The sequence below is a fragment of the Aphelocoma coerulescens genome, assembly GCF_041296385.1.
Source record: "Aphelocoma coerulescens isolate FSJ_1873_10779 chromosome Z unlocalized genomic scaffold, UR_Acoe_1.0 ChrZ, whole genome shotgun sequence".
Lineage (NCBI taxonomy): Eukaryota > Metazoa > Chordata > Aves > Passeriformes > Corvidae > Aphelocoma > Aphelocoma coerulescens.
Window position 1 is genome coordinate 64,456,264 of NW_027184085.1, and position 22,951 is coordinate 64,479,214.

The window sequence follows — 22,951 nt, forward strand, 5'->3', positions numbered from 1 at the left end:
GTGTTCTCGAGGGCTCTAGTTTCTCCAAGGCAGCTCTTTATTTTAAAGGATGTAAGGATGAATAATAGCTCAAGGACATAGCAGGCTGAAAGACCTAGATATTACAAAATATAGATTTTTGTTTTTATTGTGAGAACTTTGCACCACTGGATCAGCCAAACCTGCAAGATCATCATACAAATGGACAATTTATGATGTACATTTTGGCCTGTTTCATTGCTCTATCAGTCACTAGTATAAGGTAAAAATGAGTTGAGAAATGGGATTAATTAAAAAGTACAATTTTAGCTTATTTTTCAGTGTGCCCACGCACATTGCCCATTTATTTTTTCTATTACTTGAGCAGGAACAAGAGGTAATTTCACAAGACACTTTGGAAAGTGAGTGTTGTAAAAGCTTGCACTGAGAGCCCAACAGAGTCACATCTAATAGCCCTGTTCCACTACTTCTGTGGTCTCATGTTTACAGTCAGATATTTTGGGGGATTTTTAATGTGTTTGAGGCATCAGGTTGAATCTTAGCAAGGTTAAAAATGAAACAGGAATAAAATATGAAGTGGTTCTGTTTAGAATGAGGTCTAACTCTTTCTCCACCTGAATGGAGAGATAATAGTTCTGGATGAACCTCACATACTTCAGTGCATATACCTAAAATGCTTGTTCTTGTCTAGTATTTAAAGCTTTTCAAACTAGAAATGTTTTAACAAGTCTAGTTAGATCTTAAAAATACCTGGACTTCTACAAAGAGTCAGAATTAATAAGATTTATGGTAATGCTTATGGAATAATTACATTTCTAATCTGCAACAAAAAGTTATCTAGTTTGGAGACTTGCTGATAAAAATTTAAACAGAGGGAAATCTATTGTTTCATTTCTACTTTTAGCATATGTTGATGTCTTGTTATTGGTTACAATATGGGAAATAACTTATTCTGCTACTCAATTAACTGATTTTCTACAGAAGTATCCAAAATTTAAAATTCAGTCTACAAATCCCATAGATCTTGATAGGGTGGGTTATGTCACTGTGATTTAAGATCCATCAGATGATCCATCAAGGCATCCATCAGTTAACTTTTGAGATTGGTGGTAGACAATTGTTTCTCATAAATAAGTCTGATGACTCTTTTGGTACAGATATAGGAAAACTGACATCTTCAGACAAATTGCTGCTGCAATTAAAAGTGGTTGTTGGCAAACATATCCTGTAGTTTATGTCTGCACAAAGAGAAACTGCAGCAACCAGTTTAGAAGTTTTATTAAATATGTGCAACATCTCTGCACACCTTATTATTGCCATTCAAGAAGGGTAAGTTAGTAAGAAATTACAACCCAAGTATTCTTACAGGTGTCAAAAAGGTCCACATATGGTTTTTGACAGGAGGCCATTCTGTGGAGCTCTGGAGTCTTGTAAAGGGTTGGGTTTTTTGCCTTTTGGTTTTTGTTTTTTTTTTTCCTAATCCTGTCACAGATACAGTATAGTTATCTCAGCAAAGAATCTTGGTGGACGTAAGCTCTGCAAAGTTTTTAACTACGTCTTTCTTGACAGTAGCTGGAGAAGATCCAGACCATCCAATGGTCATCTCAGCTAGTTAAACTTAGTGTGCAACTTGAGCATAGCTTTCCACTTGGACTTTATAAGCTGTTTATACATGAGTGGATTTTGTAGCATTAAAGTCAAAGCCAAAAATGCTGTGTTGAAGCACTGTAGTGTAAATTTCATATCTATTTGCCATACAATAACTTAAGTGGGTGCAGAACTCATGAAATTCAAGTGAAATTCTCTTGTCAAAAGGGAAAATGTTACTGTATTTACAAAGAATTTACCAGGAAAAGTGTAGCTGCACATTGTCAGGGAATAGAAGAAATATTCAGTTGCTTCTGTGTGTACTCCCTCTTTGTATATAAACAAAACCAGTTTCTAGTGCTATCATACTGTCTCCTTTTATATATAAAAAATATTATTCCAAAATTTCTGAAATTAAAAAGAAAATTAAAGTGCTATTTCCTTAACACCAAGTTTGTATCTCTCTTTAATGCAACATAAAAATATGTTACTGATTTAACAGCATAGTGGTCCCAAGGAAGCTTTGCAGGGCTAATTGAGAAGTTCACATACAAATGTAATTTACTTTATTGTCAAAAAAATGTTAATTTAATATTTTTACACACATTACTTCTGTTTTTAATTTGGAAAATGACAAAGAATTCGAAAATGTACTGCAGGGAACAATTCAGAATTGCCAAAAAGATGAAATAGGTGACCTACAAAAGTTTCTTCTTTTTAAACTTTCAGTAGCATATTCCTTTAGTAAAGGCAATAAAAACTAGTAATGAAAGTGGTATGCATATCTTAGAGCTAAATTGGCTAATTTACACTCTAGAACTACTAAGGCAACAATTTCTCCTTAGATATTACTTACCAGTCCACAGAGAAACTCATATCCTGCCTTTCTGCTATGACCTGACACTCCAGATGTTGGGTGACAACACCCAGCTTTAGGTTTTGCCAGATCTCTGCTCCCTGCTCCTCACTCTCTTCTATTGCCTCCCGTGCATTCCCTCATGTGTGCCAGCACAGACACTACTTCAGAACATGGTGGCATGAATTTGAGAATTCTTCCTCCAAGAACTTAAGTCTGGAAAAAAATTTGTACTGATTTAGAAACTACTTGAATACTTGATTTGCAAAGCAGATATGCAAGTCGTATGAGAGATGAAAAACTGGAAATAGCAGATATTTATTTTAGACACCTTATGGTATTCCAGACTGGAATAAATACTCCTTGAGACCTTATATCTTACCTTGTGAAGGAGAGATCTAACTTCAGACCTGTCTTGTATGTCATTTTTGATTAGTCCAGTGTTTGAAGTCTCTGTGTTGGATCTGATTTTTCGTCAAGTCAGGTATCCAACCTCTAGGAATCAGGTTGTTGCAGATTTGAGATATCGTCTGCTGGTTTTATCTAGTATTTCTTAAATATAGGGAGAAATAGAGGACAATTTTTTTTCCCTAAGTCAGCTGAATGTAGTGTATTTTCTCAACTTCAGGCAATGATTAAAAAAAAAGGAAGAGTACATATTTTCTAGGCAGGCCAAATAGTTTGGCTCCATCTGTCCACAGTTTCCTATTTCTTCTTCACCTGCATTTTCACAAGGTTTGCCTATACTGTTTTCTCATGTTATAGTATCTCTTGCCACTGGGGAGTAAAGACTGAGATCCAGCCCTTGGTTTTTTCATTATGTGTTTATATTTGGCTTAATTTTGCTAATTCATTGTTTATTCATAACAACCCAGGCAGCCCTTTCTGTCCCATTCATGTTGGTTTCTTTTTGGCCAACATAATGAATTTTCTCATACCATTAAGTATGTTACAAACTGAAGAGGGTGGATAAACTGATTCTAGCACTTTTTTTCAAAAATCAAACATGTTTCCTCCACTAGTGATAACAATGTGTTCATATTTTGTGTAAAATAGAAGGGAAAATTAGAATGTAAATATCACTTTTATTTGTACTATATGTAATATTACATGCATTGTATTAATTATGTCTTATATAAGCTTTTCGGGTTTATTGTCATATAACTGTTTTCTCAATCCTATATCTTATGTAGAAGTGCCTTACAAATAATATCTAATGAAGAAATAATCTTCTGGTTTTCAAAGTTTTATGGCCCAAGTACTAACATTGTGCTTTATAATCCTTTTCAATCCTATAGTTTATGTAGACTTGCCCTACAAATAACAACTAGGGATTAATTAATCTCCTGGTTTTAAGAGTTTTATGTGCCAAGCACTCTTTTTAGAGGGCCCACAAACTTAGACTGTGCCATGAAATTATACCTGAACACATACAGCAACTTACATTTTAGGTTTAGTTTCCTTTTAAAAACCCCCAAAACTTCACAGGAGAAACATAATAGTTTGATGCAATAAGCCAAGCTAGACTTCTAGGTATACAGAATGTTAAAAAGTCTCTGTTAACAGTGTTGTAAGAATGTTCAGGATTTTGTTCTTCATTTCAGTCCTTTGCATCTGTTAGGTACAAAAGGTTCCTCTCTGCTCCTGTTCCACAAACCTTTTTGCATTTATTTTACCTCTTTCTGCTCATGATTGCAGAATCTTAGGGAAATTGTCATAAGATCAAATAAGAATCTGGCTTTCCAGCTCAAAACCTTGACCATCCAGAAAGAATTCTGGCTAGTACAGGAGGGATGGAGCACTTGATACACAAAAGCTGCTTTTGTGATTGCCATGTCTTTCCCGTCTTCCCTGTGCATCCTGACAAGACAAATCTCCACTTAAACACATCTATAATGAGCCATAGCCTATTTAACCAATCTTGGAAGATACCAGTATAAACCTGTCCTTACATGTATGCATTTGCAAATCCAGATGGATAATAACAAGGTTTGTTTGAACAGTAATATCAAACAGTGATAAAACAGACTTTTTCCCTTGCATTATAGTTTATTCCTATTGGATTCTCTCTGCAGGCTACTGGTAACACTTTGGTAGTTCAGCTGTCCTTTAATATTTATAAATGTCATTAGATGAGCTCAAAATATTTCACTAACTTTTAGTTGGATCCAACACACTAAACCAAAAAACTTAGGACTTTCTGTTGGAAAAGAAGCAAATAAATTTTCACTTGTTTAAGTAAGTGCATGTCACCTCAGGGAAGATAATCTGAAAGTCAAAGCCATTAAACTGTACTTCAAGGACACACCATGTGTGAGGGATAGAGACAAGGAGGGAATCTAGGAATCCAAATTCTCATTCAGCTTATGTTTGTCACTGACTGTGACATATACTTAATTGCAATCTTTACATATAAAGAATGCAAACACAAATCTCATCTGCTGATCTAGAATAGATATGCAGTGTATCATAATTCAGATACCTTTAATTTGTTAATTATGCAGTCTCACCACATTGTTATGTGAGCACTGGTTTAGGACTGTGCATGGCCATACTTGTGGACTACAAATAAGACCTACCATTTAACTTTCCTCTGTATCCTTTAAGTCTAGACATGAAATATTTTCAGTATTAAAAAAAAAAAAAAAAAGTGGCTTTTTATTTTGTCATGCCTTCATTAAAATACTATTAATTATTTGAGACTTGTATGAAACAGTATAAACTTTATTTATGCATTTCCTTTCATCCTTTCAAACAACATTAAAATTTCTATTACTTAGCATATTTGTTTTCTTGATATTTAAAGGTTGCATTTTTGTTCCCAATTGTTAAGATTAAAACAGCAATCATCTTACGAAATACCACTACACTTTCTGTTCCTAAAGCCAGAAAATATCTAATTCATTTGCAAATATTGCCCTTAAACCTATGGGTGTATCATTTTTAAATGCATATTATGTCTATGATATGTCCATAGAAATCAGAGCAAGATGATTTGGCAAGGTTGTAATTAATATCTTTTTTCATTTATCAAAAAAGTAGTCCACAATAAAGTAGTTGATATTGCTAATTTGACATTCTTCTTCTGACTTCCCTCATACAGCAGCTGAAAACTTAAAGTGAAATTAATATTAACACTTCTTCCTCTTTTTCGAGTAATAGTATTCAATTTATCTGTGTGTAAGTCAGGAAATACAAGTTACCAATATCTTGCAGCATCAAGGTACACTCAAGCACATAAGTTTAAGCTTGTCAGCACAACTGCTTGCTGAAATTATTAACCTTCTAGCATTTTCCTACCCATCAGCAACTGGTCCCAGAAGCTGGGGCTGCAAGTAGAAAGAAACTCCTACAGTTGCCTTAAAAATTGGCCTGTGAGGTGCTCAGGATCATGGCAACAGTCAGGGCAGTTGATTCTCCTCCTTTTACCCAAATACACAATTATTGGGCAGTCCTAGTATGCCTGTGAATGGGAATTATACACTTCTGAGTGAGAACAACACTGAGAAATAGGTACAACTTGACTCAAGGCTTAGCAGATAAGGACAGCAAAGCTGGGATTGAAAGGCACTTTTTTGTGTAGTTAATTTAGTTATTTTTTATTTTGTGTGCCTCGAGAGAAAGACTTTTGGAAGACAGAATGTAAAAAAAGCCAGTTTTGCTGTGTTCCAAGTTGCTGGATAAAGGGCTATCTTTCATCACTAAATGAACTAAAAACCATAATATATTTATCTATTTCATTATTTTCATTTATTATTTTGAAAGTATATTTTAAGTCACTGTATCAGTCACATGGAGAAATCAGTTTCAGAAGTCCATGGGGCAGGGTATTTCCACTGCCTCAGCAGAGCCCTTTGGCACAATCAAAACTTTCTGTTCCAACTATACTTTTTGTACAGTTTTAGCTTTAAATTTATACATGACAACTTCTTCCAGACAATCAGAAACAAATAGCTTAAAAATTTGCATCACACAGCTTCAAACATCTGGGGAAGCTAAATGCTGGAATCAAAATAAGGCAGAGCATGTTAATCCTGCTGTCCCTGTGATACAACACAAAATAAAAATGCAGATGAGTCTTGAACATACCATGTTCCTGTCTTTGTGACCCCATTTCATCCTTTATTTTTCCCTCCCTTGTGTGAATATATTGAAAAAAGCTGGACACAGCACACTCAAAATACATTGTCTTGTAATCTCTGATAGTTTTGGAGGCTAAGGGTTTCAATATGTCTCCTGTCTTCTGTGGCCTGAGAACTTGTGACTCCACTTGTTTTTCCAAAAAGGAATCTCATAAAAGCGTCAGTAATAATTGCACTGTAAAAGTTCAGAATTTGAGCCTGTTTCTTTTCTGTACTTGTACTTGTTTCAGACAAGCATCCAAAAGAATTACTCTAAATTTGCAGTGGCACTATGGCAGAGTCAAGCCCTGATATGCTTTAATCTTCTGCTATTTAAGACTATGAAATTCAGGCTGCCAAAGTACCAGTGGGAAAACTCTGCCTATGCTTTGAAGTCACGTTACCTATTTATGACTATAAAACATTTCCCTCTTGATTTTTCTAGCCTTGCATCTAATGTGCACAAAAAAAGATAAACTTCCCAAGAAATTATTCTGACACGGGGTGGAATACACACTTTAGAAACTGCTTCATTTTGGCAGGCCCTGATATTGAGGGGCCTAATGTCCAAACCTTTTCCTTTCTTTTCTATTCCTTTTGGTGTTGGTTGGTTCTATTTTTATTTATTTATTTATTCATTTTTAACTCAGAATAGATCATTGTAAAAGTTGGCTGCCAGCCTACCATTTGAAAGTGAAGAAAACATCTTGATTTAACATCTGAGCAGGGATTTTTTTTTGTCATCTGTAAACAATTGGACCATATGTAGTGTGATGGGAAACATGAAGTGATAGAATGTGATTTAAGGAACCTGGTGTTTAATTACTGCTCTTGATTAGCTGGAATAGAAATTAGATTTAAATGTTTTGTTTACAATATCAATTTTAAAGGTACACAAAATAGTTATCAGTAAGTTTCTTTACTGGTAGTTCTGATGATTACATTTATGCTGATTATTTGTATATAATAAGGTTATATACATTTCTGCCTTTAAAAGAGAGACAGATTCCTTCAAGAATTAAAGAAATAACAGAGATTCTAATATTTGATCTCTATTTGTTGAAGAGTTTCTGAATTTCCCTCAGATTAATTCAAGATCTTCATGTTTTCCTTCAGATAAGCCAGTAAATGTCATTGTCTAATAAAGTCCCTAAGCTTATTATCTTTTTTCAGGAGAAAGGTTCAAAACTAGTGCAACATTATTAATATAGCAGAAAAGAAGTGTAGGTCTCTTACACACCCAGAATTTCCTGGTTTATCATCAAAAGTCTGAACACATAGCCTGTAACTTGGGTAAAATTTTCCCCAATCTTTGCTTAGAAGTGAACACAGAAAATTTTTTCTATAAGTGCAGAGGAACATAAAGGGAAACATAACCTGAAGCTCTTCTTCTCCCCTCCTTATTACTCCAACTCTCTAAATCTGCAAGTAAGCCAAAGGCTCAGTCTTCAAACCTTTCCTGTGTGTCAACATAGCAGTGACCTTAGAAATACATGGTTTTGATAAAGGAGAACCAGGCAGTAGTAGCAATGTTTTACTATAATCCTGGACAGTTCAAACTGAAAAGAAAGGAAACAAGAAGATTCCTTGCTGTATGCAGTCTAGTTTGGTAAAAGCAGAGTGCATAGTTTCAGTGTTCATGTCTGGGAGCCCCAAGATCTGGCATAGATGAGAAAGACAATTACCTTCTCTCCTGACTTATGCAGGTCAAAGAATAGTCATTATATTTCTGATGAAAAATATGCCATATATTTTACATTTATTAAAAAATGAATTGAAATTTCATGGGCTATGTGTTCTTTTTGCAGTGAAAGCAAGGAAAATAATTCACACTGTGATTGCATTTGATTGTTTAGTAATGTGCATGTTAAATATAAAACTGAGTTCCTGAGCTCTCCTCATGCCTATCTTCCCTCATCACAGGAATTCTCCACTTTGGTCTTAAACCAGGGCCAACAACCTGTTCCAAAATATTGGGTATGTCTCCCTGGCTATTTGGAGAAACTGTTTTAGTCCCTGAGATTACAATAGTTGGACATGGCAGTTGTAGAGAATTAATTTAACTTTTTTTGCTGAACTAACTGCAATCTCCATAGAAACATAGAAGAAGAAAGACCATTGGCAGCCACTGACCACAAGTTCAAAGGATTTATTCACACCAGTTTCACCTATATGCTATCACTTGAAAACTGGCAACACTGATTACTGGGAGGACATCGTGCTGCATATACAGTGTGGTAGAAGAAGCTCAAGTCTGTATATCAGAATATTTCAGAGTATGCATTTTAACTAGTGTTCCCTTAATTCTGCTTATGCTTAAACTCCCTTGTCAAAAATGTATTACACTGTTGATTTAAATGCTTTTAATAGAGAGAGAGCTGAGTATTAAAGGCCAGAACAAAGAAGATTAAGATTGAGAAGATTAAGACTAATTCTAGTACTGATGTATTGCCTGATACTGAGCAAACAGCACACAGGGAACTGATAAAAAATTTTTTTACAGTTCCTTGCAAAAGTGAAAAATAGTCCTCTAAAAAACCCTTAGAAACACTTATAAAAGAAACTTATAAAATTGTAATTGTTGATGAAGTCATTGACATTGGTCATCTTTTAAAAGTTGAAAGGTTTAAAAAGCAGCTATTGAGGTATTTTGGACTGAATCTGGATTAAAGACTTTTCCATAAAATCCTTCAATGTTAAAAAAAAAAGTGGGGGGTAACTCTTTCACCCTAGAATGAGTTCCTTTTGAAAGCTTTAAAATTGAGACAATATTTTTTATGAACACTAGCTTCCTCTTTTCTCATTTTTTCCTGTATGAGAAGTGAGGATAACAGCTGTGGAGATCAAAGCTTACTATCTCTCCTCACCCCTGCTAGATAGATACTGTTTTGTATGTAGGTCTGTTGTGTTTCTTCCCACACAATCCTTCTCTATCTCCAGGTTAGCAGATGGTCCAGAGTTCAGGGAGAACACAGAGGGTTAGAAGCAATCATAACCCAGGTAGTTCAGATCCCATTATGGAAAACAAGATGGGGAATTAAACAAGAGAAATACAGCTGCTTTTGTAAAGCTGGATCTACCCTTTTAGATGGAAGAGAATAGTGGAAACTCTATCCAACTTTCACAACATCTGGTTTTGCACTTAAACAAAACTAAAATTTTGCTGTAATTTCCACAAGCTCAGATTTCTTCCATGATTGCACTTCTTGTTAGTTGTTTCCCACTCATAAGAACATGTCACTGTTTATATTAAATCTTTAACATTAATGTTCCAAGTTCAAATAGAACTGCTAGGACCATCCTATAACCTTGAAGAGTCTCTTAGTGATCAAGAACCTGAACCTCTGAAAAGAATTGAGGAAAGATTCTGAAATTACAGAAATGCAGATTTTCAAATTATCACCCAAAATATCTATTACTATTTGCACTTATCTGGAGTGTCACACGGAAATATATGTTTCATATAAATGTAAATTTCATATAAATTCATATGTATACATATAAATATTCTTCTTTATCAAGATTTAAAAAAAACACCTAACCAATCCAAACACAAAGCAACATAAAACCTTCACAAAAATCTGAAAATAAATTCCACTGCTTCTGTTTTACTTTTATTTGAATGATGCAGATATACACATTAATATTAGGGTTTGCCAATATCACAGTCCTTGTTTCCCCTAATTAATGACACCTTCTTACCTCGCAGCTGAAATTTTTCCTGATGAGAAAATTTTACCTGTCTATAGTTTTATTTGCATTATTGATCTCAGATCACACTGAAAATATGATTCCTTTTCCCAGGTGCCTCAGAAAAATACTGACTTATTTTTTCTTACTTCCACAGTGAAATGCTGAAGGTAAAAAAAAAAAAAAAAAAGACACTGGTAATCTAGAGAATTATGAACATCTGATCTTAACTCTTAAATTAGCCATATGTTGAGTCTCAACAGATTGACAGTACTTATTAACATGAATGTAAAGTTTTAATATTTTAAATCTGCATTTTATTAATATTTAATCTAGGGTCATAGGTAATGTCCATGTGTGTCAGACAGAAAGGAAAGAAGGAGGTATCACAAGAATCCAATTACTTCTGCTTCTAATTGCAAATGACTTTCAATATTGAGGCAATGTTCTTCTTATGTGACCTTTAGTGCATTTTCTAGACTTCATTAAACCCTTTTGTTCTTGTCAGTTCAGGTAAATCCCATCTTGTCCCATTCCTCTGAAAGTATTCTGTCATATGTTCATAATCCAATGAAAAATGATTGCAGCAAGAAATATGCTGGTTAGTATTTAAAATATGTGCTGCGTTTTAATCTTAAATGTGTGAAAACCTGAGTTCTCCTATAAGATTTTCCTGCACAAATGACAGATAAACTAGATCAACTGTAGCTGTCCAAGCAGTTAGAAATTTTGTCTAACTTTATGTAGTTTATAGATGAGTATTTATTCTGATAACTGATTTACTTAGTACAGAACAAACAGGTTTGAAGCTTGAACAGTGAATGCTATCATTACACTAAAATCTATGCTTTTTAACAGAAGACAAATTCATTGAACTGAAATTTTAAATGAAAAGAGTAGTGAGTTCAAGACCAGAATAGTATCATGTGAACAATTGATTTATATTTATTTCCTCTTAAAGAAATACTCATATCATGCAATGGTATGTAGAAAGCATAGATAAATATATAGACAAGTAGCAAAATCATAACAGTATAATAGTTGTAGTCTAATATTGTTGTATAATAATAAAATTATAGATTGAAAACTTCCATTTTCCTAACATTATACATACACAATACTTTACAGGAATGGTGTCTGTGATGAACATAAAAGAAAAAGAAACAGTCTATTATATATACTATATAAATAATAAGACAATGTAAATAAATGAATTGAGAAACATTTGAAGAAATGGCTTCTATTCTCCCTGAAATCATATTCTGTGTGTTTCTTTTCCTGTTTTGTTAGGAATCTGCATCTGCAACACAAGCATATATTTCAGTTTCTGCATTTTGGATAGGTGAAAGGTATCGGGAAAATGGTAATTTTTGCTTATTTTCAAAGCCACATTCTTTTACATGCATTATATTTATATATTGCGAGACTGTCTTTTCAAAATGACTGTCCTTTTACAATTACATTTTGCCTCCAATACCTTTTGCCTTCCAGTTGATCATTTGTTTTCTTGTGATCCAACTCAAAGTAAATAAATCCAGCCTTTTGAGAAACTCTGAGACAGACAAACATGGATCTCCTTTTCTTTCTGAAAAGGCACAGTGGTCAAAGGGTCCTCCCAAAGTCATCACAAGGTTGATATTTGTTTACAAGGTGTAAGTCAGCCTCCAATTCAAGGAGAAAGTTGTTCCTTTTTCTGAGGCAAGCTACACTGATGCAGAACAGCCTGCTTAAATTGAAACTCAGTTCTTTGAGAATACTGAAAAGTAATCTTAGATTTATAAGAATCTTGTCCAGTTTTCAAGGATGACTTGAGTACTTCAGATTTTATTTAACAGAAAGTTACTGGGAAGAGTATAACTTGAATGTAGGGGCAGGTATGTCTCTCTCCGGGAGTTTTATCCCCATTGTCTTACATGAATGTCTTTTAAAATACTATGAATCTGTTTTTTTTTTTTTCCTTAATTATTTTCTTTTTACTTTTTTTCACTTTTGTTCTCTTCCGGAAGTATGGATCCAGTGTTTCAAAACACGATTTTGAAGTGCTCACTTTGCTAGACTCCAGTAGAAACTGATATTAAATAACATTATCAAACCCAAAACTTGAAGAGACTCATCTTTTGAAACACAGAAGTGAAGGATGCAAACAGAAATGTTTAGTGTCATAGGTGTTTTGGATTGCTGGCAATACAAAGAATATTCTAAAGGGGGAATCTAGAAAGTATAATCAGAATTATATTGTGATACCTTGTCAGTTAAATGCCAAACAAAATGTCATTCTCACAGTTTGGGTTCGGCCACCCTAGACACTGATAGTTTACTCTCTCAGCCTTCACCACCAAGCCAACTAGACCCGTGACACACGTGGACCTTCTTCACTGAAGTCCTTTTCCACAGCTTCAGCTCCATATGCATTTCCTAGTGGCTGATCCTCTCAGACCAGCTCAACCGTTAGCTCTTCCTGAAATGTGCAGCCGGGCAGGCTCCAGCTGGACTGAATGGAGGAATTACCTCAAATGTTGGTAACTTAGTAAAGCTGTGACATCATATAATTGGGCCTGAAATGGGTCTTTGATACTTTTACAATTTTTAGACCTGTGGTTTGAAAAGTTATAATCATACCTTCACTTTTCTATAGAATAAGAATATTAAAGCCATCAAAAAAGAAATATGATAGCAGTAATTGGTATGCACAGGGAGAGCATATATATTTTTTGCCATCTGTGAATAATAATGAAGCATAAATCTAACACATTAAGTCATATTACCAAACCACATAAACATTACAAGTTTTAAAGTTCACCTAAAGGGCAAATTAGATTGGCCTCTGCTGTTATGCTCAGGCTAAATTCTTGAGCTTTTGCAAATTCTGGGGTTGGGGATTTATTTTCTTATTTTTATGTAATTGAATTTCTCCCAGTTTCCAGTACCAAAGGATTACACATTATTATTTGAAATTATCTTACTTTACAGACAAGAAGTAAGTTATCCTTCAACCTGCAAAATCCAAACATTACTGACATAGTAAATATGTATGTTTCAGAACAGCAAGAAAAGGAAAATAAATACCAGCTAGAATATTTACAATAAGAGCTGTTTAAATAAAAGGTGTGTTTGATCTTTGGGAAGTTCACTGTCTTTGAACCAACATGAGACAAATTATTATGGAGAGAAGATTATGAATACTTACTCCTCTACTTGTGGGTTCTTACACTTGACTGTGTTGTCAGCATTCCTGACCAGTGAAGATCTTTGCTCCCACATATGTAACTAGGGTAAATTATTTTCAGTAGTTTCGGACAGAAGGGAGAGAAGAGAGGGAAGGCTTTTCAAGCAAAGTTGCCTCAGTTAATTTAGAACACATCATAATGGGCTCTAAAATAATAGCAGTGAGTTCATTAAACATTTTCTTAAATACATAAACATTATTTTGCTCGTTTTCTCAAAAGGGAGGTCATTCATTTTAACTGCTTTAAAAATATGATGCATGAACCAATTTGGTTTTTTATTTACATTTTACCATCAAAAATATTTTATTAAAAATACATCACAAAGCAGCAGAGCACAGCTCTAATCAGTGTTTAATCAGTTTTCAGGGCAAAACTTTCTTTAAATGTAAATGAAAAGGAACATGTTACGTTGCATTTGAAAATGAGCTACCCCAAGCTCTGATACACAGTGTTCCAAGCATGGGCAAAACTTTCTCAGAACAGGCAGCAACAACACAGATGCTACCGTAATTAGTTTTGTATATTGTTGTAGCACACACCTAAGATTATAAAATAATTATATGTGTGGTATACTATTAGGCTAAGAGGTATTCAGGGATATGGATTATTGCTCTTGTCAGGACTGATTTCACCAGCACAATGCAATCAGCTTTACAATGAACTAAATGTGTAAGGATGCAAATAAATTTAACAAGCAACTGTGGAAAAATAAAGGACTGCTACAAGACAAATGTGATGTAGCAACACATGTTACCTGCTGTAACAGATCTGCATGAGCACATGTGGAACAGCCGAGGAATCATGTACTCCAAGGAATTTCACACATTCTGGAGGATATTGGAGGGCTCACCTATTTCTTCCAAGTCCTCATTATCTTTTAAATGTCCATAGCAATATTCACCTGCTCACTGAACAAGTTTTGGGAACCTCAGAGAACTCTCTAACAAAATACAATTTCTAAGATTTCAAACATCAGTGAGGGAGTGCCAAGTAGGGACAAAACAAGAAATGCTCTCTCAGGGCAAAGGGTCCACTTAGCATGGACATGTAGATTTGTGTATTTAGGCACATGCATCAATGGAAGTGACAGCTGCCATCAAGAAACTGCATAGACACCTCATCAAAATTTGAGACTTAATTTCCAAAAATGCTTCTTGATGACCTGCCCTGAAAATGCATAATAGGACCATCACGCTATGCCCTTCACAACTCCACCATCATCCATTACTCCTTGTATATCACCACTTCACCAATGCTTATTCCAATGTACCTCTCCCTTTATTTCTGCAAGGCATAAGGAAAAACCCTGGGTCCAGAGAAATTCAAAATATGTCATCTTGCACAACTTGGATCTTCAAGGACTCATGTGAATGAAACAAACAAAATCTTTGAATGACTAGATCTAGGATTAAGACTGCCTACCAGAATGAATCACACCTACAAAGTCATGTGCATGTGGTATTCTCCTTATTACATAGGTAAATGACATGCTGTACAGCTAGGACATACCTGTTATGCTGTAGATGGTACAGTAACATCTGTCTGCTGTTAGGACTGTGCCTAACAAATACAAGAGTATTCAGGTAAGTCAGACGGAATCTGTCAGGGATTCAAATCATAAATTAAACAGTGCAATAGTAGATAATGAGGATATAATTGCTTTTATTACACAGTTTTAAGGTCTCTAAAGAGATAAGATAATGGAGAAATAAATATATTATTCCTTTCATACTCAGTTTTTAAATAAGCAGGTTGGGTAAGAATCCTATGCATTTTGTTGACATTGGGTACTGATATTAAGAAAGTTTTGCCCTGAAAACTGTTTAAACACTGATTTAAGCTGTGTTCTGCTGCTTTGTGATGTATTTTTAATAAAATATTTTTGATGGTAAAATGTAAATAAACTAGAGGTTTTGACTTGCAGACTGGTATAAAAATGCTTCTGTATTAATCCTAATGTTTGGCACTTTAGTGCGTATATTACAGCAACTATGAACTACCACATTACTCATATGTATTTATATAAGGTTATAGGCCAGATGAGAGACACCCAGTTTCTCTAATTTACCACACATTTAAATCTTTCTGTTGGCCTGTACCACTCTAAAATCCCCCTAAATACCTATTTTACTTTCTGCATCAGGTAATTTTGGTCTGGTTAGCAGCCTGAGTACAGCTACTGGCATACTAAAGCAACTGATGAATTTTTAGCTACATCTACTTTAAACTGAGGAACACCCAGTTTGTCAAAGACTGTGCAGAGAGATGATGTTTGTTACATGAACATCTGTAGATGAAAAAATAGCATCAATGAAGGAAGCTAAGGACAGGATTTCCACAGAAATTTGTATTAATGACAATAGGGACCAACGTTCCCCTTCAGATGGTCTAGAGATGGTGTAAAATACTGCCTCCAGTTTTCAAAGGACTAATGTGGTCATTTTATGGTTATTTTCAGGCAAAAAGGAGGTAGCTATCACTGAGGGAAGTAGGGTCAGCCTGAGACTTTTGCAGAACCACGATGTTGTGGTGAGCTGGGCAGTGGCATGAAACCTCATTCTTCAAGCCCTCTTCAGACTGTGCGAATACTTTAGGTGGACAAATATTTGTGTGATTTATACATTGTGCACAGACTGTTGTATTTTTGCTTGGGTATCTGTGATAGGTATTTTCTACCTTTAAGCAAAGATATAAGTGGATTCTACAGAGGTCTATTTTTAATACTATTTTTAACTCTCTACCTTCAAATATCATTTAATTCCCTCTCTACTTAAGCAGAGACTTATTACTTCTTTTATGTTTAATAATTCAGAGTCTTGTATTTATGTACTTCTTGAAGACACCTTGAATGCTTATCAAAAAAAGGGGAAAAAATGTCAGAGGAAAAAAGATTTTAAGAACTAAGAAAATATTCTCTTTCAGCTGAGAAGGGCAAGTGAACAGCAGTTTTGTTTGATAAGCATGTACTTTAAGAAAGTTGGCAGACATCAAAACTCCGTTGGAGTGAGCTAATTACATAAGAGCAAGAACTATCATCCAGAAGGACAGGGACTGACCAACATGCATGGCTGCTGCACACAGTGCCAGAGACCAAGCACAAGTCATACTGCCCCCAAAGGCTTCTGTGAACATAAAACAAAAGAGGTGCCAAGTTATTCTTTGGTAATTATGGAAATTATTGGAGCAGCTATCAAAATGCGAGCAAAGTCATTCAATAATTAGTCATATGAGCCTAGAAAAATATGATTCAATGTAAGTAATTGTGTGAAGCTATGTGCCAGGATTGCATTAACTTCTGCAGAAAAACACCATGATTAACAGTAGGAATGCCTAATCCAGCAGCTAAAGAGAAGCAATCTGCAGATGCCAAGCAGGCAGAGGTCAACACAGCCTTATGGAAGGGTTTAATACTGCCTCTGCAGCATAAGATGTATGTGGAGACTAATATATTTACATACAAGCAGGATGAATAAATGTAAAGATCACGTAAGCAAATTCTATACATTATGCCGAAAGTGTCATACAGGAAATATACTCTCTGATTGATATGCAGAATGTTTGCCAGGATGGTGACAGCCAAACTAAGTTCAAAGTTACAGGAAACATTGTTGTCAGCCTACTGTAAAAATGTACAATTACTTGCTATTCTCTTTCTGCTTAAAGGTGACTAGTACCATTTTTTCCCTAGGCTACTTGTTCACACTAGCTTATTATCATTACAAAGCATTATAATGGATTAACTTTTCCATATTTTTGTGCATATGGGGAAGGGCATGTTTCAGACAGTATAGTGACAATGTTTTTGAAAAGGCATTTATTCCTCCACTAAAAATTACCAGGCAGCTTGTTTTGAAGAATAAAAATCTCTAAACTGCATTCTTGCAAATTCCTCTTTCCTGATATTTCATTTAATACAAAAAATTCAGAAAGAAGAAGTGAGCAGTATCTAATTAATATCTCCTAATGCCCAACTGATGTCAAGCATGACTCCAATTTATAACTGTATTTTTACATTGAAAAATTCAATTACATTTACTGACAGACTTTGAAATGCCACATTATTTATACTGGCAAACTTTGCAGTCTCTCAGTATATTTATTAACATTCTTTTCCCAGACCAAAGTGTATATACAATACAGATCACTGCATTCTTCATTTTTCAATCTTTCAAAGTGATATGCACATCTGCTGGAGTAGGATGGAACCGACTTGTTGCCGGATATCCAAAAGACCCAATAGAGCCAGCAGTTAATTTGCCCTCCTTTTTGATTCTCCAGGCAAAACAAAGTAACCTTGACATTTCTTTTCCTCCTCTCTCTCCCTCCCTCTTTCCCCCTTTCCTTCTCTCCTGCTCTTTTTTCTCGCACACACCCACACACTGCACTATCTGTGCACACATCAACAATTTTGAGCTGTGAAGAGGTTCAATTGCCACCTTAGTGACTCACTTATAATCAAATCATTTACTAGGATAGCTTGAGGACATGACAATGACAGAGAGACATCTGTTAGGTGGATGGGATTAAAAAAAAAAGGAAAGAAAAAAGAGGTTATTCACAGCTGGTACATTAGCCATGCTAGCCACTAGGCCACCACCGTGTCCTAGTCCTACAGCTTCACTCTCCTCCTTTCTTCCTGCTCCCTGCTGTCAGCTGCCAAAAGATATCTGTTCTCACCCTTTGCTGAATGAAAAGGTGCTAATGCATGACTTCAGGATATGTCAGAACATACAGTACTTACAAGTGTTTGGAGATGCAGCCAACCTGACCATGGGGAAAAGAAATGAGTAACTAAAGAGTGATTTTCTTGATTTTCTTGAAATAGAATGACTAGAAAAATAGTGAGGGGGTTATTCCTTTTTCTAGCTGTGGCAGGCAGAACAGGTTTTTGTTTTCTTGATGCTCATCTGCATTTCTTGTAGAGTAGTAAATACCCTACCAAATGTTCAAAAACCAGTTTGTGAGGTTTTTTTTCCTTTTTCTTTTTTTTTCTTTTTGCTTAAAATTTCAGCATTAACAGAACTTAAAAATACATCCCCAAAGGAAGAAGAAATATAGAATAGCTAGAATACTGACATAGAAATATACAGCTTTAAGAACTGTCTTTCTCATACTTTAAAGAGGTATCAAAAGAATATATTGAGGGAGGGGTTTGAATAAATTGTGATTAAAAAAACCCTTAGCGGTTTGTATACCAAAAGTGCTAGAGATCAACAGATATCCTGAGTATTCCCCAACTGTCTCCTCTCTAGTTACACAAGGTCTGTGTTTTGCACCCACTAGGCTCAACAGGCAGAGGGGACTGGTGACAAGTTCAGCATGCCAGAAAGCTACTGAAGGGTTTATTTTTTCAAAGCTGTCTGTTGGTCTAGGTGAAACAGAGCAGGTTTTGTAACAGCACTTAAAAGTTCTGCACTACAGACTTAAAAAAAAAATCTACAGTGTGATATCAGTGAGGGTGATTTCTGCTGTCTACATGGTGAAATAGTCATATCCTTATTCAATTATTTGCCTAGCATGGCATCAAAAATAGAACCACAAACCAAACTAAGACTTATAGTATAAGGGCAGAATACTGGTTATTTTTTGAGTGACAAAGTTTTTTAATAACAGCAAGGGATTCTAAAATTAAACCCAGCAGACATGAAGGTCATGCAAATATTTTAAAAGAAATTGCATATCCATGCATTAGCAATCCTCTACAACACACACCCCTGAAAACCGTACACAGACTAAAGCTATACCAAAGTGACCCAGGCATTCACCAGGTGTACTGACCCATCTGATACCTTGCACAGGCTCCTAGTCCGAGTTAAACATTTCAAAGCTGTCCCTGTGTAACTTCTGGAATTGGTACTTCTGCAGTTTTCAGTGCATTGTAGGCTTGCTAAAGGAGAAAGGGGACAAGGCAGGAGGGAAAAGTCTCTTTCCTCACTTGAAGAGTAAAAACAATAGTTTTGAAATGTGTTGCCTAATTGCGTTAACATTCTAAAAAGGGTAAGTTATTATCTGACTTTGGTAGTGGTTCAATTTCAAGGTTTTATCTTTCTGCAACACTTAGGAAGTCCAGGAATAAATATTTATTTCCTTCAGAAAAATTAAAAACATTTCCTAATTCACCAGATAGTCACCAAGCTGCTACACATTCAGTAATGTTGGAGATTTTTTTAAATCAGAGAGTAAAAAATCTCAAGTATCTAAATCAGTCCCAGACCCAGGTGGGCACACCTCCCACTCAGTCTACTGTGTGTTGTGCCATACTTATTTGCATGTTTCAACCGTGCCTGAAATTCCAAGTTAGTATGCACATCCAAATCATGAGCAATGCAGACTCAATACACACACACACACACACACACACACACACACACACACACACTCCTTTTGATTACCTGATGTTCTCCAGCTGCAATTGTCTGTCTTTGAATGAATAGGACTCCTCAGGTTTTTACTCAAATTTCCTGGATTTTGCTTGTCAGGTACTATTTCAATAATGTACACTGTGATTCAGAAGGCCAGATTTTTCTTTACTGAGAACTTGTTTTGGAAAAGGATATCTAAAGAACATTAGAAAATGAATTTAACAAAAAGGACCAGAACTGTTAATTTTTGAATCTTTAATAGATCAAATAATAGTTCCTATTAAATATATGCAATGAAAATTAGAATGAATCTGAACCAATACTGAGGTTTTCAGAAAGATTGATTCTGACATTGTTGGTCTAATAAAAGGGATATATTTTGATATACTTTAAAGTTTTGCAAAAACACTCCAGTGTCAATAGAAAAAGTATTAACTTATGACAGAATAAGAGAATCACAGAATCAATTAAATTGAAAAAGACCTCTGAGATCATCAAGTCCAAGCTATGACCAAACACCACCTTGTCAGCTAGACCATGGCACTAGACCATGGCCAAGTTCAATCTTTCCTTAGACACCTCCAGGGATGGTGACTCCACCACTTCCCTAGGCAGCCTCCGTTGTCTAATCACACTTTCTGTGAAGAAATTCATCCTCTTGTCCAGTCACTGGTTGCCTGGGCCTCTACCTGGCTACATCCTCCTTTCAGGAAGTTGTAGAGTGCGATAAGGTCTCCGCTGAGAGTCCTCCTCTGCATGCTAAACAATCCCAATTCCTTCACCCCTTCCTCATAATACCTGTGGTCCATTCCCTCCACCAGCTTTGTAGTAGGATCTGACTTTCCTAAATCCATGCTCTCTGGGTCTGATGCCTTGCCTGCCCTGTATGTGCCGTGTGCTCACACACAAGATTATCTGCTCCATAACCTGGCTGGGCACTGAGGCCAGGCTGAGAGGCCTGCAGTTCCCTGGATCCTCCTTCTGGCCTTCCTTATAGGCAGGCATCACACTGGCCAACCTTCAGTCATCTGAGACCTCCCCGTTTAGCAAGGACTGATAAATCACAGAATCACAGAATAGGATGGGTTGGAAGGGACTCACAGGGATCACTGAGTCCAACCCCTGGCCAGGCACAGCACCATGGCCAAGAATAACACTTTATGTCCAAGAGTATTGTCCAAATGCTTCTTGAACTCTTTCAGGCTTGGTGCTGTTACCACTTTCCTGGGGAGCCTGTTCACATCTGGGTGAAAAACTTTTTTCTAATATCCATTCTAACCCCCAGGCACAACTTCAGGTCATTCCTACAGGTCCTGTTGCTGGTCACGACAGAAAAGACATCAGTATCTGCCTCTCTTCTTCCTGCCATGAGGAAGTTGTAGACTGCAATGAGGTATTCCCTCAGTCTCCTTCTCTCCAGGCTGAACAGACCAAGTGACCTCAACTGCTCCTCATACAGCATCTCCTCAAGGTCCTTCACCATCCCCATGGCCCTCCTTTGGATGCTCTCTAATAGCTGAATGTCTTTCTTATGTTTTGATGCCCAAAACTGCCCCCAGCACTTGAGGTGAGGCCACCCCAGTGCAGAGCAGAGCGGGACAATCTCCTCCCTTGCCTTGCTGGTGATGCTGGGCTTGATGCCCCACAGGACATGGGTAGCCCTCCTGGCTGCCAGGGCACTGCTGACCCATATTCAACTTGCCACTATTCAGGACCCACAGGTCCCTTTCCATGGCACTGCTTTCCAGCATCTCATTCCCAGTCTGCCCATACATCCAGGGTTGCCCCATCCTAGGTGCAGAATCAGCACTTTCCTTGTTGAACTCCATATGGTTGGTGATTGCCCATTCCTGTGATTTGTTGACGTCTCTCTGCAGGGCGTCCTGGCCTTTGAGGGAGCCAACAGCTCCTCCCAGTTTTGTATCATCTGTGAACTTGCTTAGTATCCCTTCCAGTCCTACATCCAGGGCATTTATGAAGATGTTGGAGAGCACAGAGCCTAAGATGGAGCCCTGTGGAACCCCACTGGTGACAGGTCACCAGTCTGATGTCACCTCATTCACTGTAACCCTTCATGCCTGACCTGTGAGCCAGTTGCTCACCCATCCCGTGATGTGTTCATCCAGCTGTGTGCTGCACGTTTTTTCATAAGGGTACTGGGAGAGAGAGCACCGAAAGCTTTACTGAAATTCACAAAGATTACACCAGCTGGCTTCCCCTGATCACCTAGGTGGGTTCCCTTGTCATAAAAGGAAATCAGGTTTGATAAGCAGGACTTCCCACTCATGAAGCTGCATCGGCTTTGGCCAATGACTGGGCATCTTTCTGAGTTGGCTCCCTTAGGACCTGTTCCATAAAATTTTCATCCAAGTTTTTCAGGAATTTTCTGACCTGAGTTGTACCAGCTGTGTGATGCTCCCAGTTAATTTATGTTAAGTTAAACCCTCCCATAAGGCCAAGGGCAATTAGCGAGTCCTTCTACCAGCTCCCTCATCACCCTAGGACCCATAGACCTTTGAGCATCTAAGTGGTACAGCATGTGACTACTTCTTCCTGGATTAAAAGGGGTCCATTCTTCTTTCCTTGTCTGCCACCTCCAGAGGCTGGTTGTCCTGAGGACGACTGGTCTTGCTGCTGAAGACAGAGGTAAAGAAGGTCTTAAATATCTGAGACTTTTCCTCATCTTGGGGGACTATATTCTCCCCCATGTCCATTAAAGAATGAGGTTTTTTCCCCCTCCTTTTGGTGTATTAATGTGTTTATAGAAACACTTTTTATTATCCTTTATAGAAGCAGACAGTTTAAGTTCTCTAACTGATCTTTTGCATCTCAAATTTTCTTTCTGCATGAACTAACAATATCCTTAAACACTTCCAGACTTTCCCCCTGCTTTTTCCAAAGGTGATACGCCCTCTTTTTTCCCCTGAGTTCCTGGGAAAGCTCCCTGCTCAGCCAGGCCAGTCTTCTTCCCCACTGGCTTTTCTTTCAGCACACAGGGACAGCCTGCTCCTGTGCCTTCAAAACTTATTTCTTAAAGTATGTCCACCTTCCTGGACTACTTTGTTTTTAAGGTCTGTCTTAAAACTCAGAAAGTTCGCAGGGAACTTTTTGTATCAGCCCCATAAATAG